The sequence below is a fragment of the Antechinus flavipes genome, chromosome 4 (genome assembly GCF_016432865.1).
Source record: "Antechinus flavipes isolate AdamAnt ecotype Samford, QLD, Australia chromosome 4, AdamAnt_v2, whole genome shotgun sequence".
NCBI lineage: Eukaryota > Metazoa > Chordata > Mammalia > Dasyuromorphia > Dasyuridae > Antechinus > Antechinus flavipes.
This window is the reverse complement of record NC_067401.1, coordinates 359,138,649-359,157,217: the sequence shown is the minus strand read 5'-3', so window position 1 is coordinate 359,157,217 and position 18,569 is coordinate 359,138,649. Positions and strand designations below refer to the sequence as shown.

At 34.6% G+C, this 18,569-nt stretch overlaps 1 protein-coding gene across 6 annotated transcripts in view; it reads left to right on the top strand.

Moving 5' to 3' along the window:
• LOC127562420 (protein unc-93 homolog A-like) overlaps nucleotides 1–18,569 on the top strand; it is a 197,786-nt gene that overhangs the window by 38,867 nt on the left and 140,350 nt on the right. The window contains exon 1 of one of the 6 annotated variants that reach the window (XM_051998109.1): nucleotides 9,807–10,056. The exons of the other annotated variants lie outside the window; for them this stretch is intronic. The gene's annotated coding sequence lies outside the window, so the exon portion shown is untranslated. Of the gene's footprint in view, nucleotides 1–9,806; nucleotides 10,057–18,569 lie in introns of those variants that run through there. 6 annotated transcript variants of the gene reach the window in all.

Here is an 18,569-nt window from a genome sequence, read left to right as displayed (position 1 = left end):
ATGGGTAAATCTGAAATGGAAATAATTTACCAAACTATCTGTTGTAATCTGTTTTCAGTATTAATGAGACTGGATCGGTATACCCCATTTGGACTTTAACACCTCACCATACAACATGATTGGTAACATATCGCTCATGACTGAGCAAGATGAATTCAGAAAGAGATTAACTAAATTTAGGCAAATATGTAGATTTTGGTAATATGAATAAAATATATAGTACTAATATTACATTATTCAGGACAAGTACATAAGAACATCTTTTAACAACTCTTCACTGCATATATGGTGGATCATCTCTCATGGTACAATTATTAAGCTCAAGGAATATAATACTGTTTGGTTTTCGTGCTTTTTCTTGTTAGTGCAGTGATTTCTTGCTTAGATTTGTATGTTTCATAGGATTCATAGGAATCCACAGGCCTCCCCAGTTGTCCTTTTCTCATGCTGGGAATAAAAGGAATAGTTGTCTCCTCTTCCCTCTTCTCCCCTTTTATTGGGGCAAAAATTCTGCCCAATTCTTACCTTGAGCCATTTAATCATACAAGTCACAATCAGCGGACAGTACATTTTTATTTATACCAAGAATAAAACAACAATTGCTATTACAGGAGAATGAACACTGACTAAGGGCATTTAATTTAAATAAGAAGTTAGCTACTCTCTGTTGGTAGGAAGGAAGAGCAACATCTTTTCTTCCTTTTAATTCTGGCTCTTTCTTGAAGGAAAGACAGAAATCCCATAAGTTTATCAGTTACTCTTCCAATCCATTGAGAGACAGCAAAAAGGAAAGTTTCATGGACTCACTGAGTAGATTTGTTTCAAGAGCTGCAAACACTTAGCTCTTGGAAGTTTCTCTGGTTCACATTTTTTGACTCAATTGCTGCTGAGTCTTAATCATTAAATGGGTGCAGTCTCAGTCAAGCTGAGACCTGTTGAAAACCTTAGCTTAAAAGGGCCAAGGTTATCCATTGCATCCTGGGCCATCTCCAGTCATTTTGATCTATATCTGGCCAGGGGACCTAGATGGTTCTGGAGGGAAAAGTGAGGCAGGTGCCCTTGCCCAGCCCTCCCTCACTTAAATCCAATTCACTTGTATTTCATGGAATCACCTGCCTGATGTCACAGCCATCTTCCAGAACAAAAGACAAACAACAGCTTCTGGTTCACGCTCATAATTCCAATTTCTATGGTCTTGCAACTTTATTCTGGAAGAGTAACAGAGTAAGGGCCTCTGCTTGAGTACTCCTAAACCCAGTGCCTATTGCTCAGAACAGCTCCTGCCTTCGTTTAGCAAAATAGATTCTTTTCCTCCTCCTCTTTATTCTTCTAAATTTATTATTTTTATCATTACACAATTAACATATAATTTGTTATTAAATATAATGTTAACTAAAATATGAAATGTAATCAAATATGTATCGTTGTTAAACATGTACATATATACAATTCTATTATATTATTAATATTAACAAATGTGAACATTCCTATCAGCAAAGAACAAAAATGAGAATTGTATTTGAAACAATGAATTTCTATTATGTATAACGTTTTTTCTAAAATATGTATTAAATTTAAGATAATTGAGTCTCCATTTGAACTTGGTTCAGCTCTCTGATATTTTTTGTTTATTGATACTTTATCCTTTCTTTTCTCTCTCTCTGTCTCTCTCTCTCTCTCTCTCTCTTTTTTTTTTTTTTGGCATTATTATTACTGAGCTTAAACTTTCACAAATTTCTTCCCCAATTACTCCCACCTACATGCTTCCCCAAAGGAATCACTTGTAACAAATAGTCAAATATAAAAAAAAAAAAAATTCAAACATTTGCTCACACTTGGAAAATACCTCTACATCCCTTTTCAGTGTCTTCCTACAACTCCCATATCCAATGAAATGGTGTCTTGGATTTCTGAATAAAAGTTGGTCATCACAATCTCCTCATGTAATTATATATAGTGCATTACCTCCACTATGTATGAAAAGTTCCTTGAGGCTAGAAGCTGACTTTATCTCTGCTTTCTAATTTCATCACACTTCTTTTGCATATGGTAGGAACTTAATAATTATTTATTGGATGAGCCAATTCTTATTCACAGCTGGTTGTCAATTAACCCTGACTAAGGTGTTAACTGATTATTAGGGGATGGAGACCAGCTGTGGCCTTGGATTTTAGTTAGTTCAAATTCTGATGTGCTATTATGTTTCTAACACCCAAAATACTTCTGGATGCCTCCAGAACCAAAGCAAAATGAAATTAGAAAATATATTTAAAATGAATAAAAATATAAGATATAAATAATATTACATTTTAAATCTGTCAATATGTAGCCTGCAGGGGTCCTATGTATGGATTAATGCTACTCTTCCCCTTTTTCTATTTGGGTTTGACACTGAAACCTAAAAAAGTCCTTGGAAAAATCTAATTACCTCTCTTTTTCCTCATCTGTAAAATGAGAATATTAGAGAATTAGAGAATATTAAACTAAAAAGTGTTTAAGATTTTTTTCCAGTTCAAAATTAAGTATTAATACTTAAAATGATTCTTCTGGTTTTTGCTTCTTAAAAGGGAAAGAAGTACATGGGAAGTGAGGGAAAGAGAATAAAGAGCTTGCTCCTACAGCAGTATTTTTCTGGGCCCACTGTGGAGAAGGGCAGTGACCTCTGGCTGGCCATCACCCCTCAAATCTCAACCCTCCTTTTTTATGAGGGAATTAAATAAATGAAGACTGTCTACAATATAACTTTGGAAGGCTACAGTAGCCTTCCATTGTTGCATCTTCATCTATTTTCATATTCTTTACTTATCATACCCATATTCGGACTGACTTAGAGTAAAGCAAATGTGATTCTAAACTGATCTGTGGGTATCCTGGAATTGAGCGGAATCAGTTTAATTATCAAAGGGTTTGCTTTTTTTTTTTTTTTTTTTTTTTTCTTAAACACTCCCTTCCCCCATTTTTTCTGTTATGGTTTGGTCTTATCAAACTGTCAAGAAGAACCTCCTTTATTCTAGGCCTTTTGATAAGTATTGGAGATACAAAGTAAAATAACCAATTCTTGCCCTCAAGGAACTCACAGTCTCCCAGGAAGACACAACAGGCAAATAATTCTGAAATATGTACAAATATTATGCAGCCAGGAATATTGGAAGTAATCTTACAGGAAAAGCATTAGCATTAAAGGGGATTAAAAAAGACTTCTTCTGCAAGAAGATAGATATTTAAAATGAATAAAAATATAAGATATAAATAATATTACATTTAAAATCTGTCAATATGTAGCCTGCAGGGGTCCTATGTATGGATTAGTGCTACTCTTCCCCTTTTTCTATTTGGGTTTGACACTGAAACCTAAAAAAGTCCTTGGAAAAATCTAATTACCTCTCTTTTTCCTCATCTGTAAAATGAGAATATTAGAGAATTAGAGAATATTAAACTAAAAAGTGTTTAAGATTTTTTTCCAGTTCAAAATTAAGTATTAATACTTAAAATGATTCTTCTGGTTTTTGCTTCTTAAAAGGGAAAGAAGTACATGGGAAGTGAGGGAAAGAGAATAAAGAGCTTGCTCCTACAGCAGTATTTTTCTGGGCCCACTGTGGAGAAGGGCAGTGACCTCTGGCTAGCCATCACCCCTCAAATCTCAACCCTCCTTTTTTATGAGGGAATTAAATAAATGAAGACTGTCTACAATATAACTTTGGAAGGCTACAGTAGCCTTCCATTGTTGCATCTTCATCTATTTTCATATTCTTTACTTATCATACCCATATTCGGACTGACTTAGAGTAAAGCAAATGTGATTCTAAACTGATCTGTGGGTATCCTGGAATTGAGCGGAATCAGTTTAATTATCAAAGGGTTTGCTTTTTTTTTTTTTTTTTTTTTTTTAAACACTCCCTTCCCCCATTTTTTCTGTTATGGTTTGGTCTTGTCAAACTGTCAAGAAGAACCTCCTTTATTCTAGGCCTTTTGATAAGTATTGGAGATACAAAGTAAAATAACCAATTCTTGCCCTCAAGGAACTCACAGTCTCCCAGGAAGACACAACAGGCAAATAATTCTGAAATATGTACAAATATTATGCAGCCAGGAATATTGGAAGTAATCTTACAGGAAAAGCATTAGCATTAAAGGGGATTAAAAAAGACTTCTTGCAGAAGATAAAGTTTTAGTTGGGACCTAAAGGAAGCCAAGGAAGCTGGAGATGAAAAGGAAGAGAATTCTCGCTATGGTAAAGAGCCGAGTGAATATCCAGAGTTTGTAAATGAATTATCTTGTGTAAGAAATAGCAGGGAGTTTTTTGTTATGGAGTTAAATCATGGAGGAAACATGGTATTAACAAACTGAAAAGATAGGAGAGGCCTAGTTATGAAGGGATTTAATAGAAAAATAGCCTTTTAATAAAAAGAGGATTTTTATATTTTATTCCAAAGACATTGGAGTAGATTGATAGAAGTGAGAAGGAGAGTGTCACATGGTCAAAACTCTACTTTAGTAAGATTACTTTGGTAGCTAAGTGTATGATGAACTAGAGTTGGAAGATAATTGAGGGAAGGGGATGGACCAAAAAGCTAATGGAATAATTCAGGTGTGAGAAAATACACACACATGCACAAACATAAATATATATGTGTGTGTAAATATAGTTATCCCTTCCACATTGGGGGATTATGGGTGTGGTGTCTCCCATGTTTTCAAAAATCCACATAAAATTTTTTGACCCTCCCTTTGTTTTTTGAAAAATTTACAATAGTATTTTATTTTTCCAATTACATTCAGATAGTTTTCAAAATTCATTTTTATGAGATTTTGAATTCCAATTTTTTTCTCCTTCCTGCCTCTAATCCTACCCCACCAAGAGAGTAAGCAATCTGATATAGGTTATACATACACACACATTTTAAACATATTTCCATATTAGTCATATTATGAAAGAAAGATCAGAATAAAAGGGGGAGAAACCACAAGGAAAAAAAAAGTGAAAATAGTACACTTCGATCCACATTCAGTTAACATAGTTCTCTCTCTTGCTGAGCCAGCCATTTTCTATCCCAAGTCTATTGGAATTGTTTGACCCTCCCTTTATACCAGAGAAGAAGTCTGAATTATTATAGTACTAAAAGATACAATATGTTGGTATTATATATTACCGTACATATATTGCATATATTTCTGAGTTTCTAAACTTTTTCTGTCATCTGCTTTCCATTGCATGCCATCTGTAGCTTCTGCAAAACTCCTAAAAAATTCTCATTTAATTTCTTATAATCCTCCATGAGAAAAGTCACAATGTAGAAAGGATAACTGTATACATATAGAAATGCACACATGTGTACATATATGAACTGTTTCAACTTAAAGCTTTAGGGAGTTATGCAGAATTCTGAGAATTGGAATAACTAGCTCAGGGTCACTCAGCTAATGTGTGCCAGGGTCTAGAAAGAATTTCCTTATTATAAGATTGGCCTTCAAACTTCAAGGTAGCTACTCATCATTTCTTTCTTTTTTTCCTTCATTCTATCATTTCTAGAAAAGGGTAAGAAATAAAACTATCCAACTAACAAAAAGTCAACCCTTTGGTTTCACATTTTTGAGAAACCCTGCGGCGCCATTTTTCCTGAGGGAAATCAGGAGGCTGGAGCATTACAGGATTCTTATCTACAGAAAGAAGTCTAAATTGACAGAAACCAGGATATATAATGCAGAGTTAGGGAAGCTTAATCACAAGACTCTAATTAAAATTAGCTATTAGGAACACTTAGAAATTGGTTATGAAAAAGAAATAGTATGCATCTGAGAACTTATAGCTTGCTTTACTAATTGCTCAAAAGTATATCTTATTGTGAATAATTTACATTTTACATCTAAAAGGAAAGATTTTCCAACTTTCTGATTAAAGGAAGAAGAAAGATGCAGGCATTTAATAGAACTTAGAGAACTAAAAAGAGGCAGCTATTTTGGGTAGGTTGATTCCACAGAAAATAATGTGATATAGTACTGCAATATTCAGTAGATACTTAACAAATGCAGGGTGTCCTAAAATGCTTAATTTTTTAAAAAAGTCTCAGTCTCCCAAACCTCTGTTATTGAAAGCATAAGACTGCACTAAACTTTTTGGGATACCTAGAATTTTGCTAATAAATGTAACAAATTACATACTTCTGCTCTAGGAATTCCTTTGAAGTGCTATCCATGCCTGGAGCTCCTTCCCAGCTACTGACTTCCCTAACTCCTCCTCCTCCTCCTCCTCCTCCTCCTCCTCCTCCTCCTCCTCCTCCTCCTCCCTCCTCCTCCTCCTCCTCCTCCTCCTCCTCCTCCTCCTCCCCTCCTCCTCCTCCTCCTCCTCCTCCTCCTCCTCCTCCTCCTCTCCTCCTCCTCCTCCTCCTCCCCTCCTCCTCCTCCTCCTCCTCCTCCTCCTCCTCCTCCTCCTCCTCCTCCTCCTCCTCCTCTCTCCTCCTCCTCCTCCTCCTCCCCTCCTCCTCCTCCTCCTCCTCCTCCTCCTCCTCCTCCTCCTCCTCCTCCTCCTCCTCCTCCTCCTCCTCGCTTATTTTAAGTCCCAGCTAAAATCCCACTTTCTACAGGAAGCTTTCCCCCAAACCCTTTTTAATTCTAGTAACTTTTCTCTGTTAATCATTTCCTATTTATCCTATATATAGCTTACCTTTATACAATATTTGTTTGCAGGTTATCTCTCTCATTATATTATAAGCTTCTTATGGAAAGGGACTGTCTTTTGCTTCTTTTTATACTCTGCCTGGCATATAGTAGGTACTAAATACATGTTTATTGATTAATTGATTGATTCTAGATTCTCTATCAACACCATTGGTGTTCTTCTATCTCCTGAAATTACTCTGTATTTACTTTGAATAAACTTTGAATTTACTTGTATATGTTCATTTTATATCCCACTATCTAGTAGAATATGGAAGCATATTTTTAAGCCTTTTTAATAAAACTAAAAATGTCAAGAAATAATATTTTCCTCCAAAAAGCCTTTCCAAAAATCTTTGGAAAAATCTCGTGGAAAGGTGTATAGAAATTAAAAGATTTTTCCTATAGAAAAGGCATAAGAATGTTACTCAGTTCTCTCTTATTAGTCAGACTGCCCCCTGGAAGTGATTGGATCTAGGGCATTCTCTCAGCTATGAAGGAAGGATAAACATATTAATAGAAGAGAAGGGGAAATGTCCCTTTCTTTTACTCTGGAGTGAGAGAAGTAATAACTAGAGAGAATGGGTTGAAGATCTGGTTGCTTAACAATTCTGGAATGTTAACACAGACTCTATTTTAACATTTTCTTTTTCAACATTCCTATGAATGTTATCTGATAGTTTCTTATGAGTTACTAGTTAGAGAACACTGAAGACTGCCAGTTTGGACAAATCTCTCTTCAGACTAGACATTGCTCGAAATTAGTGTTAAGTTAAATAAAATTATCTCTGGTAAACTTGAGTCTAAAAATGAAGAACACAGTTTTAATATATTTGATAGTCCTTTGATTTTAGAAACTCTTTTCATGTTGAAATTGAATCTCTAATACCACATGTTGAATTGAATTTAATTGTATCTTGCAAGCTAGTTAAATCACTGTATTGTGTCTATTTTGCAGCTGAGAAGACTGAGGTCTATATAGGTTAAATGACTTGACCAAGATGCTAGAACTTGTAAATGGAAAATCCGATTCAAATTTAGATTCCATTAAAGTTTTCTTGTTGAATCAAATCAAATAAGAATTGGGCAGGCAGGAATTTCAGTACCATCCATCTATACTTAAGTTTTGATTACTGAAATTTGGATATCTAACTTAAATTTTTTTATTTTTTTAATTAAAAACGAGAATTTTGCTAATTTCTCAGTGTTTCTTGAGTGTGACTCTCTACTGCCACCGTGTGTCAACACATGTGTCTTTCAGGGACAATTACTAAAAGGTCACAGTCCCCATTAAGCCCTAGACTCAAAATTTTAGCATTTGAAGGGGCTTTAGAATCCAGCCCTTTCATTTTAGAGATGAGGAAACAGCAAACACTTTCTTTCTATCTCTGTCTTTCTGTTTCTGTCTGTCTCCCTTGGATCTGTGATTTCATTGGTTTAGCTACCAATTAAAAGAAATCAGTTCCTTCCCTACTCTCCTCTTTCCTCTCCCCCCCTTCCCCATTTCTATGTGTAAAGAATTACTTAGTGGGATTTAGGAATTAAGTAATTTATTCAGCGTCAAACTGATAGTCTCTCTCTGAGGTAGTTCATGAACCTGGGTCTTCTCAGCTCAGGACTGCTTTCCATCCATTGCACTTAGTACATTACTTCCCTGACAGATGCTGTCTTTAGAAAAGTTCTCCATCTCTTGGTGTGCATTAGCTTTCACTACATGTCTTCTCTATAGCCTGTGATGTTTGTGCCCTCAATCTCTTATTCCCTTGGTTTTTTCCATTCTTTGATATTTAGGTAACATCTCTTTAGAAAGGTCTAAGAAACTCCTTTGAGTAAAAAAGAAATAAACTAGATCTCTGAGTTAGTACCTTGACAAAGGGTGTTCTCTTCCAATGACTTAAGCCTTGGCCATTTTGTGACCTACTGTGATTGAGAAACCGTGTTTCTCTACAAGTTTAACCCATATATGTTCAACTGTGTAGCTACAAAGTACATTGCAATTAGCAGATAAATTTTGACTTTAGTGGATTTGTTTGGGCATTAAATTTTAATTTTTAAGAATTGGGTTTTTTTTCTTTTAAAAATTTTTAAAAATTCTTTTAAGAATTGGGTTTTGCATTTCACTTATGCTGACCATTTTCCCTCTGAAAGCATTGTAGGGTTTGAAAAGTATTTTACCATAAATTCAAGCATTGAAGGTCTGTTGTCAGAGGAATTGGATTTATTTTTCTTGGGCCCAGAGGATAGAACAAGAAACTATGAGTAGAAGTTGAAGAAGGACAGATAATCAATTTTATTTAAGTAAACTGGCTATTGGTTGATTAGAATTGCACAAAAGTAGAATGGACTATCTCTGCAGATAATCACTAGTGGCCTTCAAACAAAAACTAGATGATCACTTTTGGGGCATGTTTTAAAGGAAATTTCTGCTTATCTACTGATTAGATCAGATGATCTCTGATGCTTCATCCAGTTCTGAGATACCCTAATTCTTATAGAGATTTCCTACTAGTAGGATATGGTAAAAGGAACAACTTAATATTGCTTTTTCTCCTTCCCTCCCTCCTTTCTTCTCTTTCTTCTTCTTTCCCTTCTTCCTTACTCACATAAGGCTTGATTACCATGATTTTAACATGACCACATCTTTTTTTATCGATATGAAGTCCAAGTTGACTGTGACTTGAGGTATTTTTGAAAGTTTCATTTTTAATTTTCCTATTATTAATTTCACAGAGCATATCTCATCAAATATAAAAAAGCAGAGAAAAGATCCATTTCCATAAATCCTTTCATACATGTGCAATCAATAGCAATATCTTTGCTGGTTTCTTTAGCCAAGTACTAATAACTTTTATTTTCCCAGACACTGGAAACCCTCCCTGGAAGGTTCATCTTAAAAGATAATAAATAGAGATAAACTTCAGTTGTTATTTAGACTCTTTGCTGTCATTCTATTGTTTCAAAGTAAAGGATAGTGAGAGAAGAAAAAGGAAGTACATTTATGTAAGAAATCTCCCACGCATAACCACCTAGCTCACTCATGTGATCCAGAGTTCTATAAAAGCTATAACTGGGGTTGGCTGGGGCCAGACTAGATAGAGTTCTAGTGTGCTTCTAGTCTGAAAGACTCATCTTCCTAAGTTCAAATCCAGCTTCAGACACTTCTTAGCTGTGTGAACCTGAGCAAGTCTACCTTAGTTTCCTCATTTGTAAAATGGACAGAACTGAAAATGACTAAATAGAGTTGGATGTGTGGGATTTTGCTGCAGGGGCACTGAATTATGGAAGCTGCTGACAATATCTGAACTCCAGAAGAACAGATGCATCTGAGCTTAGCACCTGATTAGTAAGAATAATTAATATAGGAAGTTACCAAATGACATGTTTCCTTCCCAGGCACAGCAGGTAAGCTCTCCCCACCTCCCACCTTTCAGTGTTTACATCATCCCTCCTCTTAGAATCTCTGTCTCCTTCCTCCCCCTCCAGTCCCATTGAGTTTATCTTAGGAACTTGATTTAAAGGCAGATTTTCAGTCCTTTACAGCCAGGTGGGCACAGTGGTTAGAATGCCAGGCCTAAAGTCAGTAAGACTCATCTTCCTGAGTTCAAATCTAGCCACAGACACTTATTAGCTGTTATGACTCTGGGCAAATCACTTAACTTTATTTACCTCAGTTTCCACATCTGTAAAATGAGCTGGAGAAAGAAATGACAAAGGTACCTCTGCCAAGAAAATCTCAAATGGGATCTGAGTTAGACGTGACTAAATAACGATAACAAAATTCTAGCTCTTTATTCTAATTGCGAAAACTAAATAACTTAACTAAATAAATAAATAATTCCACTCAGAGTTCTGATCCTGAACTCCTGGGTTCTTTACCTTCTGTAGTGTGTGTGTGTGTGTGTGTGTGTGTGTCCCCTTATTCTTTCCCATGTCTCCCTCCCTCCACTCAATTGAAGCAGATACCCAAGGGGCTTGTTCTATGTGAATTTCCCTGGGAAAGACTGAGTACTTAAGCTTATCACTTAACCTTGTCTCTCAGTTTCTCATCAAAATGAAAATGATGATTGTTGTCTCCTAGTTACTTCCAGAGATAATGTTGCTTCTAAAAGCTTCTCAAGAGGCAGACACAAATTCACTTCCCGTTTCCTAAAGCTCACTGCTCCCTGCCTGAATATAGAATGATTCTCTAGATGCTATCTATTTTTCTTCTAAACCACATATAATAGGCCAGTTGCAAAACAGACTGCAGTGGGAATGTGTTTTACATTTTCCTGCACAAAGCTACTTGGAAGAGCCTGTTTAAATGAATAATTTAAATACTCTTCTAGAAAGAAATCCAAACCTTTTCTTTTTCTCTCTGTCTTTTTAACTTTTAAGTTAATATGTGTGTTTGATGAATTACATGAAGCCTTAGGTCAGGACAAGTCTGAACATCTTTTCTCATATTCCATTTCAGTTATGAAAAAATTAAAAACATGAAACCAGGACTGGTCATTTCTTCCCAGTCTAAGGGGAATTCATATGACACATAATTCCATTTTGTTAAGTTCTGTTCTCTTGTGTTTGATCACACAGATAAGCAGGGAATGCATACATTGCTGTAAAACTGTAAATTGGCACAACCTTTTTGGAAAACCAACATAATGATATATGACAAAAATGGCAAATGTGAAATATGTTCATACCCTTTGACTCAGTCATTTCATTCCCACGATGCTATCCTAAGATGTCATTTATTAAAAGGGAGAAAAAATTACATCTGCATAAAAACATGCATAGCAACTTGACTTATAACACAACATAACTTTGAAAAAATCTATGGTCAACAATTGATTAGCAGCTTAACAATTTGTCAAATATGAATGTCATGGAATATTAACACATTGTAAGAAATGAAAAAGTTCAAAAAATGTGGAAAGATTTATATTAAGTGATATGGAGTGAAGAAACAATTAGAACAACAAAATAAATACCATGACAATATTTAAAAATCTTCCTAAGGATATTCAAATGTATTTGTAGTTTCATGTATTTATGAATAAGTTTTATTGATGCAGTTAGTAAACCATCTTTTCTTTTCTATACTAGTTCATGTTCTCTCAGAAATTTCCTATATGGGATCCATCCAATTGTACTGGAGATATTTCTGGTGTTTTACTGACATAACCAGGATACCCTTGGACCTCTTTAATTAACTTTATTACCTCTCCATTTTTTTCTTTCTTTGTATAATTTGTATAATGCCTTTTACTCCTTTTATAATTCTTTGCTGATTATTTAAATGTTCATGCCTACATGTACCCTTCTGATTTAGCAAAGTCTTTCCAACTTGGTATTAACTATGAGAGCACTTTAAGAACTGAGGTTGATATCTGTGACATAATGGGGCATGGGACTGGACTTGAATGAGACTTTCTTTTTTATTCACCAAAAATCCTTGCCAAACGAACCAAGAACCTGTTCAGTCTAAAATTATATTTGTAAGCAGCTAAGTGGAATACAAATAGTGCTGGACTTTGAGTTAGGAAGACAGTTCAATTCTTGTCTCAGATACATACTTTACTGTGTGACTTTGGGCAAGTTAATATTTGGCAACCTCATCTGTAAAATGGAGATAATGATAAGGCTTAACCTTTATCAGTCTCATCTTTATACTAAGGACAAAATAACTCCTAGAAAATGAGATAATATTTATAAAATAAGCTATAAAATTTAAGTACTATATACATGGAATTGTTATTGTTATCACTATCACCAAATTCATCATCAGCATCAGCATCATGGACCAGAAAGCTGAATTGCTCTAAGGAAAGATTATCCAATAGCTTTACATGCTGCTTCATACCTTTGTCAAGTATGTGCAACTCTAATGCAGATTTGTGTTTCATATTATTGTTGAGTTATTTCAGTTGTGTGCAACTCTTTGTTACTTTTCTTGGGGTCTGGCAGAGATACTGGGATGATTTGCCTTTTTTGACTCCTTTTTTGTCTCCAACCCATTTTACAGTTGAAGAAACTGAGACAAATAGAATGAAATGACTTGCCCAGAATTAAAAAGCTAGTTTTAAGGTTTGAGGCCAGATTTGAACTCAGTAAGATGAGTCTTCCTGACTGCAGGTTTGACACTCTAGATACCTAATTCTGTATTTAATGTATATATGAGAAAATAGCTGGATTTTCTGCCTTAAATTTCTCTTGACTTTAGTCCATTCTCCACTCAACTACTAGAGTGAGGTTCCTAAAGTTCTGATCTGACCATATTACTTAATAAACTACAGTGACTCCCTATTATCTTCAAGATTCAGTATAAAACCCTTCATTTGGCTTTGAAAATCCTTCATAATCTGGCCTCTTTTACCTTTCTAGTCTTCTTACAATTTATTCACTTCTCCTTATTCTATGATCAATGACATCCTTGTTGTTCCTCATTCCATCTCCCAATTTTATCTCTGACTGTTTACTGGTTGTTTCTCATACTTGAAATGCTTTCCTGCTTCATTTTCTTCTTCTGATTTTCCTACTCCCCAAACTTTACTGCTAATACCTTTTCTTCTAAGATGACCTCCAACCTATCCTAAATAAAATTTTATTTCTGTAGTTGTTTCTATATTGTCTTCTCCATTAAAATGTGTTTCTTGAAGGCAGGAACTGTTTTTGCCTTTTTTTTAAATCTCCAAATATATGGTGACTTCTTGACTAATGATAAAGTTTGGGAGCATAGCCAGACCTAAGTACAAATGTAAGAAATCAATTTTAAAGGTATCATTACCTAACCAGACAAGGAAGATAGAATTCCCATAATCCTTCAAAGGGGAAAGATTCCAAAAGGAAGAATGTTTTAAAAGAAGAAGAATTTCAATGCTACTTTAAATGGTTAGATACATATGGATGTATAAACATGTATTACCCCCCACACTTGCTTTCTCATTGTTATTAAATTTTTTTAATAAAAATTGGATTTTGGATCCCTTAAGGATGTCCTCAATAAAAATTTGAGCCCTAAACCTTGAGGACAGAAAATGATTTTAGCTTTTTTTGTATCCCTAGAACTTAGCACATCTTACTTGACTTGACTTGAAAACACAAAAAATCAGTAGCTAGATTTTACAAGTGCTTGTTCTGTGTGATCCATGGAGGATCACATCTTTATTGTCACAAAACTGACAGAGTTATATCGAATATAATATCCATTCTGTTTATTGCATATTGGTTTTAATAAAGCAATTTATTCAGTAGAGCAAAACTTATCCTTAAATGCTCTACTCATTCAAGATATTTCTCATATGTATATAAAAATTATATAAGATGTGAAGGACAACTACAAAATAACTTTTGTTCAATGATCCCCTGAATATTGATATCACATGAAGTGTTAAAACAGGAGACATATGTTCCCCAAAAGGTTATCAAAGATGATCTGTATAGTGTCAATATTAAAGAAAGATTTTCTATTGATGTTCTAACTTTTAAATTCTATTATGTATATTATGCCAAATTCTGGAACTCTATAAAACCTTCTCAGTGAAAATTATAGTATTATGAAAGAAATTGTTTTAAGCATCCACACGTGAAAAACAGTGTGTATAAGAATGTATATTTCCTAGACTATGGCATATAACTAGCCAGGCAACCCATCTCTTATATGAATCTTAGAAAAGTGAAATGTACAATGAGCTGAGCCCATCATTGAGTAGGAAGAGAAGATGGGGCTCATTTGTTTCTGGAGAATTGTGTAGTGTAGCATTTTCAATGATCCTAAATTGTTCACTCTTTAAAAAAGCCCATCTTTTTGAGGTAACTGTGTCAATGATAATACTTTGTTTCAAATTCTTATCCACCATGATCCAGATTATATCCAACCTGATTCAGATTACAAATAATCCAAAGGACAATCAAAAGAGAAATGGTAGGTATAAGGAGGCTGTGACTAATATAATTTTATATTTAAGAAATAATATCATGGAATAAAAGATGAACTACTCATGTCATAAAAATATATATATATGCATATATATATATAAATACATATCTGTATATAAAATAGATGGCAGACAGATGGATTGCAAGATAGGTAGACAAAAAAATTACACAAGTGATGTCCCATGAGGATCATTTAAAACAAGGCTTCTTAAAACTTTTTCTATTTGTGACCCAACTGAGAAATTTTTATATGACTCTAGGTATATAAGTATATAAAATAGGTATTCAAATCAAACATTTACTGATAATAAATCATAACTGGGCAACACTCCCATTCAGTTACAGACCTCATATGGGGTCTTGTACCACAGTTTAAGAATCTGGGATTTTAAAGACCTTGGGTGAGTTAACCTAGATTAGAAGATATTTAGGTACATTTGAGGAAGGTCAAAGTGTTTGAAGGACTATCACTTAGAAGAGGAATTATATGTGCTTATTTTGGTCCCAAGGGGAAGAATCAGGAGCAAAGAACTAAAACTTCAGAGAGGCTGGTTTTGGCCTTGATCATGCCCTATTCAAATATTTCAAGAATCTGAGACTTTGTCAGTGTATACAATCTCTTCTCTCTCTCTATCATTAGGAAGCCTGCAAAAGTTACTGTGAATGAAATAAAATAAAAGTATTGATTAGCAGTCAGTCTAGTGTTATTCTTCTTTTAATCTGTCTAGTTGGTCCTTGGAAAACAAACATCCCAGGACAAAACCCAAGTCTTTGTGATTTAGTAGGCCCTATTTGAGTTCCCACTCTACTGGCATAATCTTCAAGAAGCCAGGGTCTGATTCTTCCTTTCATAATGAAGCAAGACTTTAGCTTAATGAAAGGGAATATAAACTATAACAATTATGTGCAAATGTTCATTGGGATTCAGGAGGCTATAAATTCTCAACATCTGAAGATTTGCAAGTGGAAGCCAGATGGCATTTTATCTGAACTGCTGTCCAAGGTTAGATTAGAACTCTTGAGTTCCCTTCCAAGTGGGAGACTCCAGTGACTATGAAATATTTTCTCAGCACTTACTACACCCAAGGTATCAGGCACTAAGAGAAATATAAAGAAACATAAGCCAACTGCCTCTCCTTCAAGGGGCCTACAATCTACTTAACAAGATTTTAAAATGTATACTCAAATATATAGAAAACTAACTACATATAGTCAGTATATAGATGTTAGATATGTGAGCTAGACAATGAGTATGATATAGTCTAAAGAATTATGGGTTAGAATTCAAGGCACTTTGGTAGGAGTGTTTACCACAGCTTCTGTGTTAGTTTAAGCAAATCTTTTTATCTTTCTGAGCCTCAATTCCCTCATCATAAAATAAAGGGGTTAGATGAAATAGATGACTTTTAGCATTGCTTGTAGCTTTCTGTTGGACTTGGAGTCTGGATGATTCAGTTCAAATCTGAACTCAGACTCTGTGATCCCGAGCAAATCACTTAACTACTGTCTTTCTCTTTCTTCAATGTACAAAACAGGAATATCAATAGCATTTACCTTCCAGTGTTGTTACAAGGATAAAATAAAATATTTACAAAGTGCTTTGAATATAAAAAGCATATATATGTTAATCATAATAATAATTATTATTAGGTTTTTTTTTTTAATATAATTTTCAGTCATGTCCAATTCTTTGTTGACCCTATTTGGGATTTTGTTAACAAAGATACAAGGGTGGTTTGCCATTTCTTTCTCCAGATCACTTTACAGATGAGGAAATTGAGACAAACAAAGACTTGCCCAGGGTCATACAACTAATAAATATCTGAGGCTAGATTTGAATGAATTCTATCCACTTCTCTACTTCAAGTCCCATTATTATTAATATTATTCTAAATTTTCTAGGAAGAGTTCCAGATCACTTCCATCTGGGATAGAGTTCAAGATTATTTCTGAGGAAGAGCACTATAAGGGGAAGGTTTCCCCAACAAGTATCTTGGAATATCTTAAACTGTTGCTTTTGTGTGTCTCTAACATCCAGAATGCTTGATTATGTATCCTCGCAACTTATTATAGTGCAATGCATGCACCTGATGAAAATGTTCACTGCCTAATTTATAACATTTTTTGTTCTAAAGTCTTTAATATTTAACAGTTTTGTCAAGAGAACTCCAAAAGGAACCTCAAAGAGTGACCATTACTAAAACAACTGAGCAACAATAACAACAGAAAGAGAAGAGTTCAACAAATAAGTGCTTTCATTATTTTTGTCCATTGGAATAAGTTCATATAAAAATGCAGGCAGGGCTGTTCCATTTTACAATTCTGCCATTCTGGTTTCTAATGCTCCCTAGATAATTCATATTAGCCATCTGGCTTTCACGTCATTCTCTCACTGATCTCATTTATTTTCCTCAACTGTTTTTCTTGATTGAGTGATGATAATGTTTGAAATCTCTCATCCTCTTCCTCTTCCACTCATTGTGTCCTATAAACAAGCTTGTCTGTTAAACTGATAATTTTCTTGATCATCACATCTCTTAACCCAGGAAGGATATTTAAATATTTGCTGTCTAAGAAAGTTTTTGGTTTCTTTTGACTTTCTTTTGATGGCTACATTTTTGAATCAGTTGAACTTTTCTAGAAAATGATAATAATGGCGATCAATTTTTTCACTTTGATTTCCATTTTTTGAAGTTGACAGCTTGTTTAAACACTTACTAAATTGAAGAATTTACTTTCTGCTCATCTTTGATATTTCTTCTAATCTGATATTTATTTTAACCTTTGCTCTGACAAGATGATTTGACAACACACACACACACACACACACACACACACACACACACACACACACCTGATTTTGAAATGATTTCTATAGCTATAACTTCTTGTTTCTTTTTAGCTAGAATCAATTTCATTTTTCATGAAGATATTTCAGGTATACCACTTTCAGGACTTTCAAACTCTTTTCTTGAAGAAACTATATAAAGTATATGGATATATCTTTTCTTTATAAAGTCAAGAAGCATTTGGTCTATTTTATTCCTTTATCACAAATCAATATATGGAAACTAATTCTCTCTCTCCATTTTTTGCATTCAAGTCATGGATATTTCTAATTTGACCTTTTGGCAGTATTTTGCCAAGTAATCCACTGTCCCTCCCTTGATGCTTTTTGTTCCCTTGGCCTCCATGACACCATGGTCTTATGGTTCTTCTACTTTTCTGCATGCTTCTTTCCTGTGTTTTTTGCTAATTTTTTTTCTTCTTATTTTTTCTTCTATTTCTTAAATGCATATACCACCTAAAACTTGGTCATTTTTTTCTTCTCTCCCTATATTCTTTTACTTGATGATCTTAATCACTCCCATCACATCAGTTATAAGCATATAATTCCTCTCTCCACCATTTTAACCCATATTCTAGCCACAACTCAAGTCCCAAATTTAGAACTGCCTGCTGAAATGTTCTAGTTGGTTGCTTTATTGTCATGTCAAATTTATTGTTCAGTCATTACAGACCCGGCCAACTCTTTGTGACTCCATTTGGGGTTTTCTTGGCAAGATTCTGGAATGATTTATCATTTCCTATTCCAGTTCATTTTGCAAATAAAGAAATTTAGACAAATAGGGTGAAGTGACTTGCCCAGGGTCACAAAGATATTAAGTATCTGAAGCTAGATTTGAACTCAGGAAGGTGAGCCTTCTTGACTTTGGGCTCAGAATTTAGATCTGTTGGGCTACCTTGCTGCCCCATCTCAAACTTTATGTGTTCAAAAATAGACTCCTTATCTCTCCCAAAGTTGATCCTTTGTGCTACTTCTCTACTTTTCTTGATACTAGCACTATATTCTCAGCTATCCAAACACAAAATCTTAGCGTTATAGTTGACTTTTTTCTCTACCTCATTTTCCACATTCATTCAGTTCTATACCCTATCTTTTCTTTGCAATTCTTTGACAGTCTCGCCTCCCAACCCCCCAAAACATACATTTC